General features: G+C 37.7%; 1 protein-coding gene and 1 pseudogene across 1 annotated transcript in view; both read left to right on the top strand.

The window, feature by feature from the left end:
- Positions 1 to 12,511: 12,511 nt before the first annotated feature.
- LOC127158994 (gastrula zinc finger protein XlCGF8.2DB-like) lies at positions 12,512 to 20,944 on the top strand (annotated as a pseudogene).
- Positions 12,541 to 21,052, top strand: part of LOC127158993 (gastrula zinc finger protein XlCGF8.2DB) — a 42,039-nt gene continuing 33,527 nt past the window's right edge. Inside the window, exon 1 of the mRNA XM_051101947.1 lies at positions 12,541 to 12,565. The gene's annotated coding sequence lies outside the window, so the exon portion shown is untranslated. The remainder of the gene's footprint in view (positions 12,566 to 21,052) is intronic.

Here is a 21,052-nt window from a genome sequence, read left to right as displayed (position 1 = left end):
TAATACTGCAATTCTTATTCATGCACTGGTTGCCTCACGTATCGACTATTGTAATGCTCTCCTTACTGTTCTTCCTTCCAAACTTCTCTTTAAGTGATGTTTTATTAACATTAAATTTCGGGAGGAGCACGCACAGATAATTAACACGGCCAATTTATCATAAGCAATCACACTCTCTATCCAGTCAGCAACGAGAGAATCCCTACAAATAACCAAAGCAGTCTTACCCTCATTTCTCTAGTCTCGCAGCACTCGGTTCGCTCCTTTGCTATTATATCACAGACCTGTAGCATACAACGTTTTTAGCGCGTCCCACTAGCTCAGGGTTCAATATGGGCCAACGACCAGAAGCCAGGAACGTCTACTGGAGAGAGGGTCTGATGCTACTGGTGAGTGAATAGACAAGACGATTAAATTTGATTTATAAAAGAATTTATATTGATGGGTTTCCTTTTCTTTTTCTTTGTAGTTTGTTTCAAGTAATCACATTAATGGACAATCAATTAACAGCAGTCAAGGAATATTCTGTTGTCTCAAATAGTATCAAAGAATGTCAACAGTTCAACAGATTCAAATCTGTTTTGACCAAAATAAAATAAATTCTCAAAAAACAAAACGTTAGTGTGTCTGTTTCTTCCAAGTAGATTCACAATAAAATACTCTTCAATGAACTTTACATTCAAGAACCCAGTAAGTCAAAAGGGTGTGTAATCGGATATTCACTCTGACTAAATTCCAAAAATAGACGTAAATGACACTTTTTTCTTTCAAAACTCAACAGTAGATTCAATCATGAAATGTAAAACACAAGAACAAATCAAACGATTCAATTGAACAATGCTTTGTGAATCTAACAATTCAGTTGATCAAAGTTCATGAATCAAATGATTCAGCTTCAAGAGCTAAACACTCGTTTGACCAGTTCCAGTTAAAAAAAAAAAACAAAGTCTCTCCATTTCAGATGCAGGAAAAAAAAATCAAATCTGTTCAAAGTATTGAGATCTTTTGTGTCCCAAAAGAACAGGAAACAATGGAATTCTCCTACCAGTCGATGAATTCAAATCACAGTTCAAAAGTCTGTGGGCAGCTCGCCATTTGTGCACATGTAATCGCGATCGACACAGACGATTCTCACCAGAGGATTACGTTCAGCACAAAACAGGTGATTCTCTCAGAAGATCTTGTTCGTAGAAAGAAACATATGGGAGGAAAAAACCCAGCCTTGCAAAACACAAGGCAAACACAATTAACTACTGATTCAACGTTTTCATCACAAATTTATACACACACATCTCAAATGACACGTTAATATAACCTTTCAACTGTTATTAAACACGTTGACTTTCATAAATTACTCTTTGTCTTGTCTCATGACCCATTTATCAATATTACATGTGATAGCTTTAGCTCACGTGCTAACTAGTTTGACGCACGGCCTACTCAAAATTGTTTTGTAACGAATCATCTCGAAATTATATTTGATCAGTATATGAAAACTCACTCACCAGAGCAAAATTGAATAATATATTGACACAAAGATGATTAATCACAGGGCTTCGGCACTGGGATCCGCTCCAATCACACTTCTCCGATTTTCACGTCACTCTCCGTCCGACGACAACACTTCAGGATGATGCCTCTATTCTTTAAATTCCGTTTTCAAGTGCACTCTATCACATTTATGCTTAGATTAATGTTTAATGCAGGGAGTTTCTAGAGAAACGCTCCGTGCTGCGGTCTCGTGTAATCTCGTCTCTCTCTGTTCGCACTGAAAGCAGCAGCAGCGCCGGCGCTGCACGTGGGCAGGGCTTATGAATGCGCTGCCACCATTGGCTCTAAGAGAAGTCTGTCACTGAAGTGAGAAGTAATTTGATGAATCGTTCATCCTTCTGGAACTTTCTCCCTTTTTCTCATCTCTCAGTTTCCTTCAACTCTTTCTATATTTTGAAGTATTTTAATTTCTTTGGCAGTAGCCTGGATTACCTGGGTTACAGACCCATTTTCGGATCCTCCACAGCAATCCGCCGGCCCCAAGATTACTCCTTCTCCGCCAGTCATCGCCGCCGAGCCACCGGCCACCACTCTGCTCAACAAGCCACAAGATTTCCCCGACGCCGAGGGTTAACCACGCCTCCACTGCCGAAACTACCAACTTCCCTGGCATCCTCATATCATTCGGTCACACCAACAATTCCTCCGATTGGAAAGTGTACATTATTTAAGACCGAGGCAAACGTTCATTAATTCCAATGCATCGTTCTCACGGAAGGTTCCGTACAATCTATTCGTCACGCTCCAAATCAGCCAGCCTCACTCCTAAATCCACTCCAGCTGCCAAGGTGGCCAATAGATCGAGCAAAGCCCCAAACTCGCCTCGCTCGACACCACCATTGTCCCGCACAAGATCCGGCTCCTCACGAACGTCGGGCCACAGCAGCAGGCCTTCAACGAGCCTGACCCAGTTCTCACCTCACTCACTCGCTTCCTGCTTCGGCTCAGCCTTTCACCGCGGCTCTCCCGGCCTCAGCGCCGTTTGCGGCTAGCACGAGACTGCCTCCGCTAGCCGCACAGGCCATCCGTGTCGTCTAATCATTTTCAGGTAAAAATCGCTAAAACAGGCCATTCATTGCTATAAGTTGTTAAACAACTTCGCGACAGCACTGGATGTTAATGTCATTATGTAACCACGACATAAAGTGCTCGGAAAATATGCACTGAAACTACTCCGTCTTTTTCACCAGCATTTTACCCACATTTAATTTACATATCACATTTAGGAAAATGAATAGACAAGAGGGATAAAATTAATTAGTAGTTTTTTGGAGGAGATCATCAGTGGCAAAAAGACTTTCACCGTTGATCACAGTGGACCAACAGCACATAACTAACAATCAATAAATAAATGATTTAAAAAATAAATAAATAATAATAATCATAACTAAAAAAAAAAAAAAAAACTTTTACCATTTATAACTTTTAAAGGTTGTTAAAATAGCTGCATTTGTTGCTAGTTGCTTTGAAAAACAAGTTGCTAGGGTAGTCTGAGAAATCACTAAATCTGGCAACACTGCAGGCCGGACATTTCAGCATGTCCCACCAAAAGTCACAACCCCTCTTTCCTGTGGCCTACAGCCACAGCAGCAGAACCAAGCATGAAGCTGCCTTCACTAGCAATGCAGGCCCTCACATTTCAGAATTTCTGTCTACTACCCCTAACCTCTTTTCCTTTTCAGCAGCCTCCAGCTCCTGTAGCAGATACTAGCACGAGGTCACCTCTGCTAGCAGTGCAGGCTACACAGACTTCCAGCCCTTTTCTTGAATGTCACAAACCCCACGGCCTACAGCTACAGCAGCTGAAGCAAACGCAAAGCTGCTTCAGCTTGCAACACAGGCCCTCGCATGTCTTTCCTCCTGTTACTTCTGTTCTAACCCCCTTTTTTCTTTTTCAGTTGCCTGTTAGTGGAGGTTGCCTCCGCTAGCGGTGCAGACTACATAGGCTCTTCAAGATATCACAAACTCCACTCCCTTCCCATGACCTACAGCAGCTGAAGCAAGCCGACGTCCAGCTCCTATAGTGGCGCAGGCCAAACCACAGCTTTTTCCTTACCCCACTCCCAACCTCCTCCCCTACCCATGGCCCGCAGCCCCACCATCTACCCCTAGCGTGAGCATGCCTCCGTTAACGACACAGACATTCCCAGAGCCCCGTCTTTCCCCCCACCCCTGCCTACGGCCCACAGCTCCACAGCCCCACCCCCTCATTCAGCTACCACTCCTGGAGCCACCCCAAGCATGAGCATGCCTCCGCAAGCGGTTCCGGCAGCTATCTTTCCTCCTCCCCCTCACATGCTCACCCTTTCTTCTTTCTATCCTCTGCCATTTCCTACCCATCTCTCCAAATGCTCCCGCCTCGGAACCACCACCCCCCATAGCCAGAAGCATCAGGACTCAGATTTTGTCAGAAGAGTTCAGAAGCCAGAGGCCTTTAAGACCTACATGCAGTCAGACTGCTTCCATATCAAAGAAGCTCATGGAATTCTCATCAGCCAACCCTTTTAACTCCAGTCTATCACCATTCACTCGATCTTCAGACCCACCATAGCCATCACCTTGAACACCACCCCAGCAGCACCCCGCTCCCACAGGAGCCTTTTCCGGATTTCCCCACTGTCACAGCAGTACTTGCCTTTTTTCTCTATTCCTTCCCACTGCCGCTGCAGTGTCCACTCCAGCACAAACTTTCTCTGTATTCCTACACTGCCGCAGCAGCATCTGCTGCCGCAGAAGTCTTTTCTGTTTTCCCTGCCCTCCCTGTATTTCCACACTGCCGCAGTAGTGTCCACTCCAGCAGGAGTTTCCCTGTATTTCCAAACAGCCGCAGTAGTGTCTGCTCCTGCAGGAGCCTTTCTCTCCTTTTCCCCACTGCCTCAGCAGTATCCACTCCAGCACAAGCTTTCTCTGTATTTCTACACTGCCGCAGCAGTGTCCGCTCCCACAGGAGTCTTCCCTGTATTTCCACTCTGCCGTAGCAGCAGTGTCTGCTCCCGCAGAGGCCTTTTCCAACCGACGTCCAGCAGCCCTCTATCCATAAGCTCTGCAAGTTTGGGGAGTTATCGATGCCCAACGCTGGCTGCTGTCCTGCGTTAATAGCCTATTTGGGGGAGCGCTTTGAGTAGGGGCTAAAATGCCTAGCTCAGACCCCTCTCCCCAGGCAGGGGCAGTGCCCCGGGCCCGGGAATGATTACCGAGCTCGGAGCCCTCTCCCGGACAGCACGCCAAATACGCATAATCTTTACTGAGTTTATTATATGCAAGTGTGAACTCGTGAAACTTGGGAGGGAACAACCAGTATCACAAAAGGTAAGACAAGCTAGTGAACATAGACTAAAGCACACCAAATTTGTACAACGAACTGGCATAACAAGAGGGAAAGGGAGAACAATATAAAGGTGCGGAGGACATGAGGAACAGATGAGAACACTCAGACAACCCGAGGACCAAACAAGAGAGGAACAGATGACAACACTCAGACAAACAAGGACTAGACAAGGGGGCGTGGTAACGGGTAACAAGGAGGCAGGATGAGGGGAGAACATGACAAACACAAACAAAGACAAAGTCATGTGCTCAAACACAACACAAACAAGGAAACATTAAACAGGGACAGGACAGACAAGACTGTCAGGGGAGGTCCCTGACAAAAATAGCTTGTTTCTGCTTCCACTCAAAAATAGGTATTTTCAAAATGATATAATAAATTATCTGTGGGATATTTGAAACAGACACATTCTGGGAACACCTGAGACCAGGGGTGTCCAAACCCGGTTCTGGAGGGCCAGTGTCTTGCTGAGTTTAGCTCCAACTTACCTCAACAAACTATTATGGAAGTTTCTAGTCTGTAGAAACCTTAATTACATGGTTCAGGTGTGTTTAATTGAACATATGCAAGTTCAGTGCTCCTGCTGTGCACTTCAAAGTGGCATGAATTCTCCTTCACAAAGAACAGTACAGAGAATAAGAAATGTATTTATTTAGTTTATTTTTTATAGCATCATACAGAGAATAGGACAGATAGTGGTAGTTAAAAGGGGCTCAGGTCTTCAGGAAGTGCCAGATTGAGAGACAGTGCCAGTGTCATGTCACACTTTTGTTTACTTTTTAGCACCACCTTGTGGCGGTTTGGTGTAACAACAAAGAATTGTGAGCTATTTTTCTTAGTGGTTGATTTAGACCATGTGACACTTAGGTTAGAGGTTAACCAGGAAGCAATCGCAGTATTCCAGATTCTCTCCATGCGATTGTCCAGGACGTTTCTTTGCTCTGTTTCCTTTGCGTTTGTGCCTTGGAAAGGCTTTGCCTGTAAGTCTGTTTCCTTTCTTTAGTGTTTGAACGAATGTATATGCACATATAAATGTGAAGCTCATAGGTTAGAGTTTAAAACAAACTATTCTTCAGTCATAATGATACTAAGCAGAGCGCGAACGTAGCCCTTTGTTATGTTTGTTCAGATAACATTGTAAATAATGTAAATTAATTTGTATGTATTTGTGAACCCTCTGCAACAAGACATTTGTAACCTTTATATGTTTCAGTTTTACAAAAAAGAAAGAATAAGAACGAAAGAGGAAAGAACATTACAGTAAAGCATTCAACTTTACTCCTGCGTCTGCCCCTTTTCTGACTTCTGACTTCTGTTAGCTATCTGTCAGTTTTGCGTAGATGAAACACGCATCTAGGACAGAAGAGCCAGATTAGGTCAACCGGAACCGGGAACACTTCCCATAACACCCGATGTACTCAGTGCATCGTCAGAAGAATGGCATCTACGCTAATATTAGTCTGTTTCTCTCTTATTCTGAGGTCACATTAACCACCAGATCCAGTCCGTATCCAGATCAGATGGTCACTGCAGTCCCCCGGATCCAGTCCGAACCCAGCCCAGATGGTGGATCAGCACCTAGAGACGACCTCTACAGCCCTGAATGTCAGCGGAGTCCACATCAACTAGATGAGCCCCAGAGACGGATCCACAGTGAAGACCACATCACCTAGACGGCTGTTGGCACAAGACCACGGGAACTTTGGCCAGAGGAGAACTGGCCCCCCCGACTGAGCCTGGTTTCTCCCAAGGTTTTGTTCTCCATTTGTCACCGATGGAGTTTTGGTTCCTTGCCGCTGTCGCCTCTGGCTTGCTTAGTTGGGGACACTTTCTCTTAACACAATATTGCATTTTATTTTATTATTTTTGATTAACTACCTTTACCTAAAATGTGAGTGTTTACTGTTGCCTTTGGCATTGTTGATTTACTGTTTCCTATTTAATACTGTACAGCCGCCTTGTCACAATTCTGTATTGTTAAAGGCGGTATATAAATAAAGGTGACTTGACTTGACTTGACTAAAGAATGGAAGCTGAAGAGCAGGTGCCTGCAAACTTCGTTCACCCCTGAAAGCCACAAGGCCGATAATTTATCTGAAAATCTCTGCAGTGCATTGGGGATTAAATGGAAAAAAAACCTGGCATGCATTATCACGGAAAACGGGGGCAATATTGTAGCCGCTGTTAGGAAGTTGGGATGGCCATGGCTGAAGTGTTTCGGCCATAACTGTTACACTGGCCATCACAAATGCAATGACAACGGAAAAGGAGAGGACAGCCAGGGCAATGGGTTTGTGCTGAAATATGGCAGCTGCATTCACCCACAGTTGGCAAAAAAAGACAAAAATTAGAGAAAAGCAAGAAGCCCTAAAGCAACCAACGTTTGATACTGGTAAGTTAAAAGATTTGTGGTAGGCCTATTGTCAATTACATTTCAGCAAAATAAAGGGATTAGATTTAGATCAGCAGAGTCTAATTAATAGACCATTAATTTGAAAACTGCTTATTTTGATGAAACACCTGTTTACATTCCAAAAAAACAACTTTATCAGTAAATTATAACAAACATACACACAAATAAATAGCTATTGTACCTCTTTTAAAAAAAATAGTTCTTTTTTTTTTTTTTGCATAAATATTTTTAAGTTTTAATTAAGTAATTATAAAGCCAATTTGAAAAAAAAACAGTGACAGATTTCATTTGATAGAAAGAGAAAAGCCAGAATGGGAAATAAATTAAATTAAGAAAACAAATGTGTAGCCTATATGAGGCGATGAAAATACTGACAGTTTGAATTTGTTAATTATGCTCTATACACTTATGTAGAACAACAACAAAAAAGTTTAGTAATTTTACTCTCTTGTTCCTTAATTGAGCCAGGATTGTCCCACGCATTGGGGAAGCAAGCAAAAAATGATCCAGAGTGTTTTGGAGCATGTCAACGCAACTAAATGAGCGCTTGATGACCGACGGCATCAACACCTTAACCTGATGCGGCAGGACATAGCAGTGCTTGAGTCGATAAATGCAGCACTCAAGCCAGCTGCAGAATTTACAGATATTTTATCGAATGAGAAAGTTATTACTGTGTCATCGGTTAAACCTGTGCTGAGGCTGATGATCAATGATCTCCTGGACTCTACGCCAGAAGACAGTGAGTTAACAAAAAAACAATTGAAAAGATGATCGCGGTCTTGGATGATAAATATAAAGCTGAAGAAGGGAAAAAAATCCTGTAGAAAGCAACTACTTTGGATCCTAGATGCAGGAATAATTTTAAGCTGGAAGACATTAGAGACAAACTCATCGAAGAGATGATGCAAATTACTGAAGATCAGCCAGACAACAGTCAAACTGATGAGTCACTGTATGCAGAGTAAGGAACCAGCGTCAAACCTGGCCGTGATCCCTATTCCAAAGAGAGCGCATGCAGACAAGGAGTTAACACACTATTTGAACAAAGCCAGAGGAGGCAACTGATGCCATCGATGACCCTCTTGCTTGATGGTGGAACAATGCAACAAGATACCCTCTCTTGGCCACGGTTGCTAAAAAATATCTATGCGTTTGCGCAACGAGCACACCATCTGAACGAGTGTTCGGTGTGGCTGGAAACATCGTAACCCCAATGAGGTCCTCCCTTAAACCGGACATTGTCAACATGTCAGTCTTTCTTTCTTTCCAAAAAATGTTAAATATGTATAGAAAAGCCAAGGTAGGCTTAATTTATGTTCACGTTTTAATTGTTATCAGTCCTATACAGATTTTCCAGCCTGTGATTGAAGTTTTTACGAATTTTAGCAATGAATGTTCATTTAATATTTAATTTCATTATAACTGTATTATTTCTTTGATATGAAATAGCTGTGTGTTCAGGGAGTGCTAAAATAAACATGCATGTTTGTTTAATAATGTTTGAGCCTCATCTATTTATTTATTGTTTCAAATTTATATTGCTATAAATATTTATTATACCCCCCACCCAAAAGCTGCATCACCAATGGCCCAGATAGCACACGCACTTCTGCAAGATGTCTGTTACAGATCTGGAAAGCATCTGCTGTGTACAAACGTCTGGCAGACGTCTGTAAGATGTCAATTTCAGACTGGAGTCAAACTCAACACGGTCTTCTTTCCCTGCTGATTCTGCCAAGCACTAAAATCTTGCTGAGACATTTAGGACATTGTGATTTTTATTTTAGCACTTTCCAGATATCAAACACAGGAGTGTGATTTTCACAATACTGGTGTACCCAATGGAGTGATGACTGTGTACCCTTGATATACTCTTGTTGAGAGATCGGTGAAGTCTCACAGTGTTGAATCAGTCATTTCTGCAAGGTGGCAGTACATCACTTCACAGTCGATGTTGTTGAGGTTCACTGTTTCAACTATAACCTTCCCAGCTAACAAAAAAGGTCCTCAGAATGTCCTCTTAACATCCCATAGATGTCCGCAAAGATGTCCTCCAAATGTTCAAGGACATTCAGAACATTTAGGGGACTTTCACTTAAATCTTCAAGAATTTCAAACAAATTCAAAATATATACTCATGTCCCACCGCGAGAATTAAAATAAATGGTAATTTATCGAAGAACATTGCACTTGAGAGGGGTACTAGACAGGGGTGCCCTCTCTCCCCTCTGCTCTTCGCATTGTTTATCGAACCCCTGGGGCAATGGATCAGGCAAAATTCTGAAATAAAACGTATTGTAAAATGTATTAACATCAAAGATGATGAACATAAAATAGCATTATTTGCTGATGACATATTAGTTTATCTAAAGGATCCAACTGAGTCATTGATTGACTTAATGGAAACATTAAAAACGTTTGGCTCTTTTTCAGGATTTAAATTAAATATTTTAAAAACACAGGTATTGACCTTTAATTATAACCCCCCAAACGAAATTAAAAAAGATTACTCCTTAAAATGGGATCTAACATTTATTAAATACTTAGGAATAAATATCCCCAAGGATATGAACAATTTAGAAATGCTTAATTATGGTCCTATTAATAAAAAAATAAAACTTGACATTGCAAGATGGAATCTTTTACCATTTTTCAGCATGAGATCTAGGTTAGATTCAGTCAAGCAAAACATACTTCCAAGACTGCTCTATCTGTTTCAGTCTTTGCCTGTTCCCTTGCCCAAAAAACAATTCTCAGAATGGGATAAACTAATCTCCAGATTCATATGGCAAGGCAAGAAACCAAGGGTAAAATTTAAAACCCTTCAACTGAGTAAAGATAAAGGAGGGGTTGCTCTCCCATGTTTACAAAAATATTTTTGGGCAGCACAGTTAAAAATAATAGTTTGTTGGTGCAACCCAGAATATCAAGCAAGATGGAAGGACATAGAGGTTGGTTGGTTTGACAGGATCCCTATTCAAGCTATCATTGTGGATGATCATTTAATTAAAAATAAGAAAGAAAATCAATGGATTAAGGTAACATTTAAAAATTGGTTTGAGATTATTAAGGACTATAATCTAAAGGATTCTGTGAATGTATTGAAATGGCCATCATATGATTCTGATTTTAAACCAAACACCTTAGATATGTGTTTTAAAATATGGGCTAAGAAAGGGATCACAGCTTACTGTTCAATCATGGATAAAGGACAATTATTAGATTTTAATTCACTAAAAGAAAAATTTTGTTTAGAATCCAAAGACTTTTACAGATACTTCCAGCTCTGACAACATTTTTGTCAGAAAATTAAAAAAGAGATCGATGAAGATCCAAATAAGAGTGCTCTAGTTAAAATATTCTCCTCAGCCTACAAGGCTGAACCAATGTTTAAGACTATTACAAAACTTTATAGAGCTTTGATGGATTTACAAGGAGATTCATCCTTGTACATTAAAGAAAGATGGGAGAAAGAAAGTGGGATTATCTTCTCAACCGAGGACTGGGAAAATATATGTAAACAACAATGGGCAACTTCCCGTTCTCCATATTGGAGAGAATTTTGCTGGAGAAATACTATTAGGTTTTTCCTTACCACAAAACAGAAAAATAATTTTCAAGGCAACTCAAATTGTTGGAAACATTGTGGCTCACAGGATGCTAACCATTTTCACATATTTTGGGGATGTCCTAAAATTAGATGTTTTTGGAAAGATATACATAAGGTATTAGAAAGTATTTTAAACATTACAGTTGATTTCAGTTTTGAGGTACTTTATATGGGCACAGTGTCAATGGTTTCCTGGGAAGGGAAAAACAAATACATGTATAGAATAATTCTTGCTTCAAGTAAAAAAGCTATTACTAGATGCTGGTACAAACCTAATCCTGCCACAGATACAGGACTGGATTGATGTTGTTAAAAATATGTTTATAATGGAGAAAATTAATTTCTGTATGAATAACCAAAAAGATATGTTTGTGGATTTTTGGTCCAAGTGGATCGAATATATAACTCCTATTGAACCAAATGTTTTTTTGTTATAGAATCTATGTTTTATGTATAGGTACTGTCTATACATCCCCTTTCTTTTGTAAATAGTTTTTTGTATAATTGGGAGATAACCCAAAGAGATATATTGACCTGTTTTATGTTATGAAGAGCTTTTTGATAATATATAAGCTATAACTGTTGTAAACATGACAAAAGTCATAAACACATGTATTGGATTGTATCTCTTTTCAATAAAAACTTAAATAAAAAAAAAAAGAATTTCAAACAAGAATCTGCTTAGTTACTTGGTGTCAACTGTTTTTGATTTGTAATGTTTTATTTTTGGCCACTAAAGGTCTGCATATGACTCTCATGTCTCTTGTTCCTCTAGTTATCAGTATTATTTTGTTCACGTGTCTCCTTCTGTGATGTGTATTTAAGCTGATCTGTTTCTCTATATCTTTGCTTGGCTTTGTTCTGTAGATGTGCCATAGCCTTTTGCTTCTTTTCTTGGTTTTTCTCTCAGATCATTGTCTTAACAGTTTTCCAGGTTGGCAAAATATAGGTGGGGTCCAGCTTCTTTGCAAATGCTAAAATGTGACCCTTTTAGACTTGCACTCTATGCGTTTATTAACTGTTCATTTTCTTAAAAAATAAATAAATAAAGTTTCTAACACTAGCTTGCTTTTTCTATTCTTTTTCTATTCTATCTTACATTTTATGTATTATATAATTAAAAAATCTTGCTATGTGTTTGCTTACAGTGTCCTCATTTGCAAATCATTTTGAATAAAAGCACCTGCTAAAAAACTAAATATAAATGTAATATTTTCTCTTTGAGTTAAGTGCAATCATGAATGCATACTGTAATAAAGCACTGCATGCAAGAAAAAGTGTGAAAAAAAAGCAAAACTACTAATTTGAATTGAATTCATGGTAAACTACTACCTATTAAAGCAACCAAATTGCTTTTCAAAGACTGTGGTGAAGTAAATTCTGACCAGCCAGTTGCAGGTTATAAATGGATTCTGCATCCAAACATTGCAGTTTTGTCTTGGTGGTTACTAATATTTTCAGCACATGATCGAGCGACATTTAAATATCAGTTTTACGAAATAATAAACTCTGTTTTCGTCTGTTGTATTATTTGTGTGTAGTTTTCTATGAACGTTTGTGATTTTAGAGAGCAGCACGTAAACGGGACTTTTATTTTGGTCTTGTGGTGTGATGTCATACGGCTGCGCTCCTGCATCTGTTGTGATTCGGATGAAGAAAGGTTTGCGCTTTTAAGCATTTAAAGGGTTTTGTCTATTATGTTGTTTTATTAGTTATTATAGATGCAGCATTAATGCTTTATCTAATATTGATAAACAGTATTTTGTTCTTGTAAAGCACACCCAACAGACGACCGACGTCCTTTTGTTGCTTATGTGTGGGTGCGCTTTACAAGCACAAAATAATAATATAATAATAATAATAATAATGTTTAATAATATTAGATAAAGCCTCGATGCTGCTGCGAAGCGTCTCATTTCGCTCCATATGTCGTGAATCAGTTCATCATTAACATGAATTTAGTCACTGGCAAGTAGTGATGGAGAAACGGAGCTTTTCGAAAGTTTTTTTTTTTTACTGAATCAATTAATTTGCAAAATGATTCAGTGATTCGAATTACCACGCGCTAAGGAGAGCTGCTGCTCAAAACAGAAATGTAACGAGCACAAACAATGACAACGTTCACAAACCAAGTACAAATGTTTCCTGAAAGTGAAATATTACATGTAACTTACAAAGAAATACTAAAAATGAAGGTTCCCTTTTATTTCTTGTGCTTTGTAGCACAAGTTTGAGAGTTTTTAATGTCCATATAAGGCCATGAGCTATTACTCTGACTGACTTTCTTACCATTAGCTCTGACTACTAAACTAGGGAGCTGATTGAGATGCAACCAAAGAATTAGTTTGGGTTTATTTTTCCTTCTGTTAATAATTCTAATCTTGAACACAGACAAGCTCCTGGTGAAGCAACTGAGATCCCAGTGATTGACTATAAAGATGGCGTTTATTAAAGAGGAGAGTGAAGACTTTAAGACTGAAGAAACATTCAGAGTCAAACATGAAGATAATGAGGAACAAACAGGTTGGTTTTTATTCTCAAAGCTTAACTCATTCATTTGATCCTTATTAAAATGCCCAGCTGTACAAAAATCAATTATGTTGTTGAAGAATGATGTATTAAAACATGTTTGACAACTTCTTTAGAATTTTTCAAGAATTGCACTTAAGATAAATTCCACAGAGTTCATAAGAATTTTAAAATGTTTGTGAATCCAGCCCCAGATTTTTTTTTTTTTAAATAAACCGAAACTCAGCAAATAATTGACTCTAAAAAATACCTATAGAATGCTTTAAATTACTACTTTAAAATGGCATAATTAAAATACAAAACAAAACAAAAACTCTTTCATTATATAATCAGTAAAGATTAATTTCTTTTTAAAGCAGCATCAGTGAGGAGATGCATGTAGCATGTTGAAAAATAAATAACTAAATGGATAAATGAGATTAACGTCATAATATTTTATGACGTTGTAATAAGAATAAAGTTAATGTGAAAGTTCCACATTTTTTTCCAAAATTTTTTTTTAAAAAATAATAATAGAGTCAGTGGCATCCAATCTGTCATTCTTCACATTTAACATGAAAAATAACAATAAAAACGTAGCCTTCAATTCTAAACTGGCTGATTTATGAGAATAATAAAACAATGGTGGCAAAGTTATATTGTTGGCTTTAAAGGAGAAGTCCACTTCCAAAACAAAGATTCACATATAATGTACTCACACCCTTGTCATCCAAGATGTTCATGTCTTTCTTCAGTTGTAAAGAAATTGTGTTTTGAGGAAAACATTTCAGTGTTTTTCTCCATATAATGGACTGATATGGTGCCCCGATTTTGAACTTCCAAAATGCAGTTTAAATGCTTCAAAGGATCTCAATGAATCCACATGTACACAAAAATCACTTTCTCTTTATCGAGCTGAGAAGTTAGATTTCATCCTAATTAATGTATATTGAAGTATGTTGCATTAATTGTATTATGCAATCCATATATAAATTATATAATAAAATTAATAAAAAAAATTTCATTTTCTCTTAAATACATTCCATCATATACAGTGAGAAAAGCTGCATCACAGCTTCAGTATGGAGTTAATTTTGTGCCAATATTCATCAAACAAATCCAGAGTTTTGCAAATAAACACAATCTGCTTTGCAATGAAAAGCTCAACTTTCAAACAAACACAGAGTGATTTGCAAGTACAAAACTCTTTCTGAGAGAAAATGCAGTGTAATGTATGTATTGTGTATTACAACTGTGAGACTCAGTTGCCGTTTTATGAGGAAACTTGGTTTGATTTTCTCACAAATGCCTGCAGGCAGATTTTCTGACAAATGCAATTGAGTAACTTCCTTTCCCAAAAACAGCAGATGGTGCTGACGGTCAATTTACGCTGGTCTGCAGAGATCTGAAACACCCATTTAACTTTTCAGGCAATACAGCAGATTAACATGAGTGGGAAACAGGTGAGTTTCTGTTTTACTATATCTAAAATGAACCATTGAGATGTTTTCACAAAGTGACCCTATACTACAATGTCAGTGAAATTCACAATAAGTGCTGTACAATTGTTAACATGATTGATTAGTTCAAAAATCATAGTGACATGGATAAACATTTAACTATGCAGTTCATTCCCTATAACAGCTGATCCATTCTCTTTATCCTCATATGATGATACAAGTGTTCAACATTAAGAACAATGCAGAAGTATAATAGCAATATATCACAATATATTGTACTAAAATGCAAATGGATTGTGGATAGCAACAACTGCGACGGTTAATTATTTTATTTTTACATTAGTTCAAGTAAGATTTATAGTTGTTCTGCTATATATTTTGAATGTACCAAAATATAATCTAAACATTAATATTCCTTATGAAAATTAACCATGGTTTTACAAAATAAATACCATGGTATTTTTAATAAAGCTGCCATTATAGAAATGGTTACCTGCAAAAAAAAACATGGTTACCACACTTTTACTATAGTAAAACCAACTTTCATTTTCAGAAGGGATATCATAGTTTATTATTATAATATTTTTACATATAGCATAGTTTATATACATGCCTTGTACAACATTTAAAACTAAAAGTGGCCTGTAAGGAGATATTTCATTTTCAACCAATATTTAATCTGAATACAGATTTTAGTCTGACAATAACCTGTTTGGAAAAATTCATCTAAAAATATGTAGCTTTTTATATATATATCCAAGCAACATTTGAACTCATGAAGTTAAGAATCAAAGTCTACTGTCAGGATTTATATCAGTGGCTCTTCAAAATGCAAAAATTAATCTGAGTCACTCCGAGAAGAGTCTTTGCTGTCCAGAGTGTGTCTTCACACATGTAGGCATTTTAGTATTACACTATATTGTGACATGATACTGTATATTATGATACCCCTGGCATTCTTTTGAATGTTGAACAATTGTATAAACATATTTATATATTCTATATCCCGCGATTCAACAGAGGATATGAAGAATGGATCCATTTTTATAGGGAAAGACATCCTAGTTACATGTTTAGCCATGTCTCTACCGATTTTTGAAATAATCAATCATGTTAACAACTCTACAGCAATTACTGTGAATTTCACTGACATTGTAGTATAGGGTCGCTTTGTGAAAACATCTCAATGGTTAATTATAAATATAGTAAGACAGAAACTCACCTGTTTCCCACTCATGTTGGTCTGCTGTATTCCCTAAAAGGGTGTTTCGGGTCTCGGGAGACTAGCGTAAATTGACCGACAGTGCCATCTGCTGTTTTTTGGGAAAGGAAGATGCTCAATTGCATTTTGTGAGAAAATCTGCCTGCATGCATTTGTGAGAAAATCAAGCCAAGTTTCCTCATAAAACGGCAACTGAGTCTCACAGTTGAAACACACAATACATATATTTGTCCATACCACTGCATTTTCTCTCAAACAGAGTTTTGTATTTGCACATCACTTTGTGTTTGTTTGAAAGTCACGTTTTTTTTTCAAAGCATACTTCAGCAAAGTGAGGTTTCATTAAATAATGCATGTTCTTTAAATAACAGTTAAGGTCAAAAGTTTTCATCCCCCTTTCAGAATCTTTTCAGAATGTTTTGCCAAAATCGAAGGGCTCATACAAAATGCATGTTATTGGTTATTTAGTACTGACTTGAATAAGATATTTCACATTATGTTAAGATCACATAATAGATCGTGTTTTCCCCACTGCAGATCTGATGTCACTGAAAGATGAGAGACAAGAACCAAATGAAATGGAGGAGAAGGATGAGGATGACGATGACGATGACGATGGCGATGGCGATGACGATGAGGAATATAGCAATTTTATAACTGGAAGAAAAAAAGACAAAAAGACTTCTTCACGAAAAAGAACCCAGAAGACCAATGTCAATACCTGCCATCAGTGTGGAAAGTGTTTTAGTGGGAAAAAGCCCTTGAAGACCACACAAGAATTCACACTGGAGAAAAGCCTTTCACCTGCCCTCAGTGTGAAAAGAGTTTCAGTCACAAAGGGAACCTTGTAAGCCACATGAGAATCCACACTGGAGAAAAACCTTTCACCTGCAAACAGTGTGGAAAGAGCTTCATTCAAAGTGGGCACCTTATGACCCACACGAGAATCCACACCGGAGAGAAGCCTTTCACCTGCCCTCAGTGTGGAAAACACTTCACTCAAAAGTGGAGCTTTATAAAACACATAAGAATTCACACGGGAGAAAAGCCATTCACATGTGATCAGTGTGGAAAGAGCTACGCACTAAAAGAAACCCTCAATGCTCACATGAAAATTCACTTAGGAGAGAACAGCTATACATGTCAACAGTGTGGAAAGAGTTTCAGATATAAAGTGACTTTCAAGTCTCACATGAGACTTCACACTGGAGAGGAGCCTTACACATGCTCACAGTGTGGACAGACTTTCCAATATAAACAATCCCTTGATTCTCACATGGGAATTCACACCGGAGAGAAACCTCACACATGTCAACAGTGTGGAAAGAGCTTCTTACGAAAAGGAGACCTTAAGATTCACATGGTCGTTCACACTGGAGAGAAGCCGTTTACGTGTGGTCTGTGTGGAAAGAGTTTCGGGCGTAAAGTAAACCTTAATCAACATGTGAAGATTCACTTCTGTAGAGGACTATTTTACACCGGTTTCACACGTGTAAGCACAACATAAGCAGCGGGTTTTTTTTTTGTTTTTTTTTTGCCATCCATGTTAACAGAGGTGGCATGGTAGCAGGAACAGAGCAGAAATGTCAGTGCAGAAATCGTTTCAGCACCGTGTCTATGTTTGGATTAAAGCCACAGTGCACTGTTCTTGTTCAAAAATAGACACAGTAAAAAATAAAAATAATTAAATTCACCATAAAATCGGATAACTAAGTTCTTCTGTATTTTACAATGACCGTGACATTCAGTGCTGCAAAAAATAGGTCTAATAAAAGCACAAAAACACATAATTGCCAGGAGTTTTTGCATAAATTTCAAAGGCTCATTTAAATGATTGAAACTGTGGTTTATATGTATATAAGAAGTCCACTTCCAGAACAATTCACAAATAATTTACTCACCCCCTCGTCTTCAAAGATTTTCATGTCTTTCTGTCTTTAGTCGTGAAGAAATTATGGTTTTTGAGGAAAACTTTTTTTTTCTCCACATAATGGACACTGGTGCCCCAATTTTGAACTTCCAAAATGTAGTTTAAATGCAGCTTCAAAGGCTCCAAACGATCCCAGCCGAGGAAGAAGGAAAATAAAATTTTGTATGCTTTTTAAGCACAAAAGCTTGTGTAGCACTAGCTCTGGGATGCGCGTTCACAATGCTACGTACTATTGAATCATGTCGAAAGGTCACATGGAACGTAGGCACAACTACAGTCCCAATGTTTACAAAGCGAACACGCAAAGACTAAGAAAGTGCAAGTAAGTCAAACACTGTTTACAAACAAAAATTTACAACGATGTCGGACGATTCTGAAGTTTTAGGAGAAAATGAGATGGAGTTTTTTGCCATACTCTAACTTTTTGAGCCGGAGTACACAGATGATGAACTTAGACGTGATTTATAGTAGTGATGGGTTCGGATCATTTTACCATCTCGGACCTTTGAGTCTCGTTCGGCAAAATGAACATCTTTTTTCGAGTAATTTCATTCATTTTAGCAAAATATAATTGAAATGTTACGTGTTACTTCCCTAACACATCTACTGCTTACACAAACATTGATCACACTACAAACAAGACAAAACTATAATGCTATAAGAAACAGAAAACATTCATTGTTTACCTGGGTCTTTAGTCTATGATTATGTGACAACCCTAAAAGATGAATGAATGACATGCAAAACCAGAAGACTCAAAACAGGTGAACGAATTCCAGTAGAACTTAATAGGATGTCGCGCATGCACGACTGAACGAATCACTCTCCTAGATGATTCGTTCGTTGCGAGTCATATTAAAGATTTGTTCAAAATGAACGAATCGTTCAAGAACGGCCCATCGCTAATTTGTAGCATCGTGGACGTGCTTCCCAGAGCTAGTGTTACATGAGCTTTTGTGCTTAAGAAGTATACAAATTTTTATTTAAAAAAAAAAAAAAAATGACAGATCGTTTCGCTAGATAAGACTCTTCTTCCAAGGCTGGGATCGTTTAGAGCCTTTTGAAGCCGCATTTAAGCTACATTTTGGAAGTTTAAATTCGGCGCACCAATGAAGTCCTGAAATGCTTTCCTCAAAAACCATAATTTCTTTACGACTGAAGACAGAATGACATGGACATCTTGGATGACAAAGGGGTGAGTAAATTATTTGTAAATTGTTGTTCTGGAGGTGAACTTCTCCTTTAACGTTAAGATGTTCTTTTATCACGCAAACTACACTACAGCATATTATACGCATAAGCGTGTGGGACAAATTAACCATGGATTTATTAATGGTTTACAAATTAAATGGTTTATAAATTAAAACCTAAAAACTATAGTTACTATACTTAAACCATAGTACAAGTTTTGTATGCTGTTTGGAAAAGTATGGAATTTGATTTAAGTCATTTCCAGATCTGGAAAAGTATGTAAAAATTTCCAGACTTTTACCCCTATTTAGTTTCTCTTATAAAAGAAAAGTAAGAATTTAAAGAAAATAAATTATAAAAAAAAGTGTTTTCTCATGGCAGCCGTTTAGGGATTCTTTAGTGATTTGTCAGACACAACTGAATCATTTCAAGGTGCACTTTTTCATTATGCAAAATGATTTGCATTTTGGGTTACTTCTCAATATCTGTAGCACCATATAACATGGCCTCAAGAACTTTTGAGAAAAAAAAAAAAAAAAAAACAGCCTTTTATGTTAAAGCCAAATTTTGAACACCTAGTAGTAGGATGCATAGTAGGTTGGCAGTGATGCACAAAGGAAATTTATATATAAATATAAAACTAGAAACTGTTATGCATATGCCAAAAAAAATGCACATGTGAATAGTTTCTTGAGGCGAAAAAAAGTTCCTTGTGTGCATGCAAAAGTTCTCTCTCTCTCTCTCTCTCTCTCTCTCTCTCTCTCTCTCTTAATTATTTTTACTTTAGGAGCTCTGTATGTTGTCAGAAAATCAATTAAAAAAAAAATATATAAAAATATATGTTCACTACAGATGACTGTATTATACCAAATATAAAGCTGAAAATAATGCTGTATGAACCATTTTTGTTAAATATGGTCTGAAAATCTACTGAGAGGTTTGAAAATTTGAGTCTGAAAAAGTATGGAATTTTGAAATGGAAAATTAACCAGTAGTTTTGTATTCCAACTAGGGATGGGTATCATTTACGTTCTATTGATGCTTATTACTGTTATCAGTACTATTTGGTGCAAAAAGATATGTGGTAAAAGATGTTGTAAATTTCAAGTTATTTTATTAGTTGAACAATATATATTAGCAACTATATTAAAGTTCTTCCATCAAGATCAGTGAGTTTTTTTTTTTTCTCTTTGTGTTTTATTTTATTAACATTAAAGGAATAGTTCACCCAAATATGAAAGCTGTGTCATTTACTCACTCTCATGTTTTAAAGTTAAATGAGTTTCTTTCTTCTGTTAATTTGAAGAATGTGGGTAATCAAACATATGGAAGTCACTGGGGACCAACAACTATTTTAACTGTGTGTTTTTGACAGTATTAGTAATCAGGTGCTGTTTGACCGGCCTTTTAGTGTATAGCACGTGAATAAAAAATTTAACTAGCAAGGCTTTAAAGCACAAGCAAGTTCTGTACTTTTGTGATTGCGAATAAGTGCAGTGTCTTGTGAGTGTAACTCTACCGCTGAATTAATATTTGATCTGATAGCACACGTACATCTCAGAGACATCTGCATTCACATCTGCAAGATGTATTTTTCATGTAGTTTGCTCATCTGCAATACATCTATTGGACGTTTCCTATCCATTGTCAAATATTTGTCAATCAATTAGATGTCTTTAAGATGTTTATGATTTAAAATGAATGTAAAACTGACATCTTACAGACATCTGCCAGACGTTTGCACACAGCAGATGCTTGCCAGATAAATAGATCTTTAACAGACATATTGCATAAGTACGTGTGCTATCTGGGTAGTAAATACAGTGCATTGGTTGG

Source organism: Labeo rohita, unplaced genomic scaffold (assembly GCF_022985175.1).
Source record: "Labeo rohita strain BAU-BD-2019 unplaced genomic scaffold, IGBB_LRoh.1.0 scaffold_184, whole genome shotgun sequence".
Lineage (NCBI taxonomy): Eukaryota > Metazoa > Chordata > Actinopteri > Cypriniformes > Cyprinidae > Labeo > Labeo rohita.
The sequence above is the reverse complement of the archived record's forward strand: the minus strand, read 5'-3'. Positions and strand labels throughout refer to the sequence as shown.